Raw genomic sequence first — 5,097 nt, forward strand, 5'->3', positions numbered from 1 at the left:
AAATGCTAACCCCCCAATTCCATGCACACAATATCACCCTATCATCATCCAAAAGGAGAAACCTCTGCTTGTGTAGTAAAAGCTGTAACAGGTACGACAGTGGACTGTTCGCAGAAACAGTATAAAGATATTACTCCTCTGACATAGCAAATCAGTAAATGAAACTATGACAGTTCCATGCACAATGATTGTGGGAACATTTCCAATGATCTTGTTAGTCTATTTTTACCCGTGTAATGGAGCAACAGGTACAAAAAGTTTTGAAAATTTGCAAGTAACAGAAATTTGAACAATATCACAGTATATTTGCAAAATAACAATGGTATCATTATTTTTTTCATTATAGTCATGTTACACAAACACTAAAGTATTGAAATATTATTAAAATAACAAAAAATCAACATTGGTTTAAATACAGTCTTCCTTTGAATGTCGTCGATGAGTAGCCATTTTTTGACCACACCCACCAAAATCCAATCACGGACCCTGTGTCAGCCGGTTTGTACTGGTTTGAATGGATCACGTGACCTAGTTTCCAATCCCGGTTACGTAGTCTATAATACACCTCTTTTGAAATCGGTTGTCCATCTGTACTGCGCATGCGTGGTTGTTGTCCATTCATTTTAATGCATCTGCGCATGCGCAGTATGCAAAACTAGCTTTTGAAGGGGACAACTGACTTCAAAAGAGGTGTATCTATGGCTGAGCTAGCTGGTAACGTATGGGTGCGGTTGTTATTACGTAATAATGATAATGCACTACACGTGAGCATTGTCACATGATCACTGTCACATGATCACTGTTTTGTCAGCCTCACCCGTACCCTGCAACTCAATATAATGGCTTCTAAGTTTTTCCCTTCTCTACAAGTAGACGCTCCAAATCAACTGACAAGTATATTTAATTGTTTATTTCTTTTATTAAATGAAATTGTTTAATAGTTAATGATCTTTCGGAGTTACTTCAATTACTGAAAAGAGCTGGTTATTCAGGAGCCAATTACCGTAGACTTGGTCATTATCTTGGCCTTAGTAGTACTAAACTGGATATTATTGCGAGGAATAATGGAGATATTGAGAGTTGTCTGCGTGAGTGTCTCGAAGCATGGTTAGAGAAAGCTGATCATGTAGAGTGGGCTAAAGGTGATCCTACTATCTATTCATTAGTATCAGCATTGAGAGAATCAGGAGAGAATGAAGTAGCACATAGAATAGATATGGAGAGTGAGTTTAATAAGAATTAACTTATTATTATCAAGAGTGGATAATTTATTCTCCACTCTTAATATCATTACTTAATTAATTTATTTTTTATTGTAAATTTAGAGCATCCTGCTTGTAGAATTCTTGCTTGTTATATCTCAGACCTATCTTTAGTGACTGCATTAACCGAGTTGGCTGAATTACTGCATTCAGAGGTCCTTGAAGAGATGATGCTATTTGGAAAATTTCATTTGTGCAAAGTTGTTTGTAGCGATTACAGAAAACTTAAAGTATTGGCTGATATTTTATGTAAATTCAAAACCACTGCTGAGATAGGAAGTGCTATTATGAGAGACTACAGTAAGTACATGTATTATATAACTTAGACCTAATGGTTGTTTTATAGAAGAAGCTTATTTGAGTGATGATTTAATTGGAGTAAATGATGGAAATGGTAAGGATTAATTTATACTTTAATTTATAGCCTGGCACATTTTTTTAGTTGAAGGGTTGATGCACCTTCCTGGTACTGTTAAGTTAATGCAGTTAAAGTTTATGCAAGCATTCCCTAAAATTAGATCAATCTTAATGTACCACTGTTCATACCATGATGTCATGAAACATGTATTGGATCGATACAACAAATCGTTAAAACCTCAGTTAGCTCAGTGTAAAGATGTTTATGAAATTTTACAATTAGTACGTGATAACAGTTCATTTGATGACATTAGTATGTTGGAGTTTCTTGTTGATAAGTTCAACATAAAAGAGGCTAAGGTGGTAATTGAAGAATATAAAGAAGCTATTGAGGAGCTCTGGAGAGTGAAGCTTACTAGATGCTTGAATGAAAGTTTTTCAAATGCTTCACCGCTTGAGTGTGAAAGGACTACCATTATCATTGATAAAGATGCTGATGATTTTTTACTTAAAGACGTTCAGAAACTGTCATCAGCTTTATTTAAGGATTTATCACGATATGTGAAATTAAATGTCATTAGAGGTGGCGATTCTTTTGCTATCTCTTGCTCCTTTCCTTTGATTTTGTCTGATCAGTTAATTACAGCTGCTATTAATAATATTGATGTATTGAAAGAAAACAAAGTGAAGAGATTAACCATTGGATACTGCACTGTGTATGAGGTACAAATTAAAGCTATGCATGCATTTTTATCAAGTGACGACTTCAATTTTATGCAGGAATTGAATATGCTTAGGCCAGGCACGATTTTTCCTATATCATGTAACTAATTCTGTTTTAATGTATATAACCTTTTTTCATTTAATAATTAGATGAGCAGCTGTTACTATCAACTAGTAGTGGTTTATTGAAGCAATTGACTGTGTCATTTAATGTTCAACTAAATGTAAGAGTTAATGACTACGTTAATGCATTATGTACATTGTACATCATTTAAAGTTCTACAGTCAATAATAATATGAAGGGAATTGCGCTGTGCCTTTTATTGGTTTTTTACTTTTGTTTATAGGAAGCAAAGAAAGAAGCAGAGTCAGTAAAGGAAACACTAGATACTGAAAAAAAGATAAAGAAGGCCTTTATGATGGAGCTTGGCATTGCAGGTATGAATAATGTTTTTTTTGTGATAGTTTGTCATTTAATTTACTATTAGCTAAGACTAATCAGTTATTACAAGAGAAAGTATCACAATTAATGGAACATGAATTAGTTAGCAAGAAATCATTACTTTATTGTTAATGTAAACTACTTGTATGTAATGAATAATAGGAGAATGAGAATTTGAAAGAAATAAATGATATATTACACGAGCAGCTTGTTTTAATGCAATCAGCAAAAGGTTAGTCTTATTTTATCATTTATCTTATAATTAAAAAAATAGAACATTAATTGCCTCATGTTAAACTAATAATGAATGCATATTTTACAAATTGATACTGCGGAACTATTGCTAATATATACTGTACAGCTCAAATTTATTCATGGCTGTAAATTTTTTCCATTGATTTAATTTTTGTAATTGACATTGCCTGCCATCTGTCCTATTTTAAATTTAATTTTCACAAATCTTATAAGAATCGCTAAAAAAGGTTTTCCTGTATGTTAATCTATAGACAGCGTACTTACTCAAAAACAAGTTAAGGAACTTCAAAAGGAACTAAGGGAAGAGATACAAACATCCTCCAGTTTCATGGAACAGAAAGAAGTTGTTCTAAGAGTGAAAGTTGAATTACAAAGAAGGATCGATACAATTAAGCAAGAACAAGAGCAACAGCACGCCAAAGATCGCAAGGAAGTATTAGGTCAGTATGATTAAATCAGTCAGGTATAGGTGCGTGTGTGACATACATGAATATGTTGAATATGTTTCCATGTGCACATTATTTACTTTTTGTAGAATTACAGAGTGAAATACGAGAGGTCAAAAGTAAAAGTGAAACATTTCAAAGTACGTACACACACACACACATTAATTATGACCTCTTTGTATAAAGCTCAAAGGAAAGCAATGATACTGGAGAATGAAAGATTAAAGTCATTACTTAAAGATCACATTGGTACTTATTATTAAACATTAATAATCATTATTATAAATTGTATTTGATGGTACCAGTACAACAAAAAGAAAAGATATTACAAGAGACTGAGACTGTACATACATGTACTTATATTAGTAAAGGTTAGTTCATTACTCTAATATAAACTGTATATCTACTGATAGACCACATGAATGATTGTGGAGGAGTACACTAGTTGATATTAGTAGTTACCATATTTGGAGTATAGGAATTTTTAGTGATTGGTGGGTGGAATTTGTGGCTGTACATGTATTGATTAAAGCATGGGTACAAGTGCTCTATTGGACTTTCCGCATGAGCCTCCGGTTGAGTTGCTAAGGCCAAAGGCTGAGTACTCTAATTTTTGCAACAAGATGAGAAGTGAGTGCGGATAAATCCAATGGAGCACGAGGAAACCATGCTTTAATTAGCTTGTAGTGTTTGAGTTTGAGATGAAAGGAAATCTCTGAAGAACTCAGGCTGACCCTATTAGGAGAGCTAGAATTTGTGGCAGAAATGAAAAGTACTCTAAAACAAAGTTGTAGCCACTAAAAGGCAGTCATTTCTACTCCTGTACGTGAGTACCACATGGAGAAACCACGTGGAGGTACTTTGGCACCACAATTATTATGCATTGACTATTGACCTCCAAGTGTACCTCAGGCCACGTTTACACAGCAACAATTCACTCGAATCCATTTTGATTTTGCATTGTTTTTTACAGCATTTTCAATGCGTTTACACAGCTACGTTTTGATCAGAATAGCTTTAATCAATGTACACGCATAATAATTGTAATTAATAACTTGTAAAATAAAATGGCGGTGGACAAGGAAAACTTGCTTCAAAAACAACTTTTTTTCTGAGAAAGTTTGCTATATTTGTGGAAAATACGACCAGTAGCGAGTATATTTTCTGATATACATGTATTACGAGGACTTAGATTTTTGTGCAATTTTTTGAAAATGTATTCGTTTTTGTACGGGGATGATAGGGTCGTCTAACTATTATTAAAGTTAAATACCTTAAGGAGACAATTATTAGCGTGTACTTATTTTAGCAATTTTCATAAAACTGATATTTGGCTTGTACTTAATTTAGCGTTTTTGATCATTTGGTATTAATAACTACTAGAAGAATGTAAAACATTACAGGGGTGAACCTAAGCAAGCTATAGCCGGATTATGTGCTGTGATCTACATGTATGAGCATGCAAAACAATTGCACAAGTCTAAATACAGTAGATTTTGTTGCATTAATCTTGCTTAAACCATGCTTAAACTGACTCTGAAGCCATTAACATGTAAAGTTATCTTGCTTACAGTTAGAAGCAGTCACTGAATGAAGAACATTGTCATCTGCT

General features: G+C 33.5%; 2 long non-coding RNA genes across 2 annotated transcripts in view; both read left to right on the plus strand.

The window, feature by feature from the left end:
- The first annotated feature begins 2,419 nt into the window (after positions 1 to 2,419).
- On the plus strand, positions 2,420 to 2,726 carry LOC109588123 (uncharacterized). Its single transcript, XR_002187968.1, has 3 exons — positions 2,420 to 2,442; positions 2,493 to 2,566; positions 2,690 to 2,726. It is a non-coding gene; the product is annotated as an uncharacterized LOC109588123 (long non-coding RNA).
- Positions 2,727 to 3,822: 1,096 nt separating this feature from the next.
- LOC109588122 (uncharacterized) overlaps positions 3,823 to 5,097 on the plus strand; it is a 4,037-nt gene continuing 2,762 nt past the window's right edge. Inside the window, exon 1 of the long non-coding RNA XR_002187967.1 lies at positions 3,823 to 3,856. This is a non-coding gene — a long non-coding RNA (uncharacterized LOC109588122). The remainder of the gene's footprint in view (positions 3,857 to 5,097) is intronic.

Source organism: Amphimedon queenslandica, unplaced genomic scaffold (assembly GCF_000090795.2).
Source record: "Amphimedon queenslandica unplaced genomic scaffold, v1.1 AMPQUscaffold_12277, whole genome shotgun sequence".
Taxonomy (NCBI): Eukaryota; Metazoa; Porifera; class Demospongiae; order Haplosclerida; family Niphatidae; genus Amphimedon; species Amphimedon queenslandica.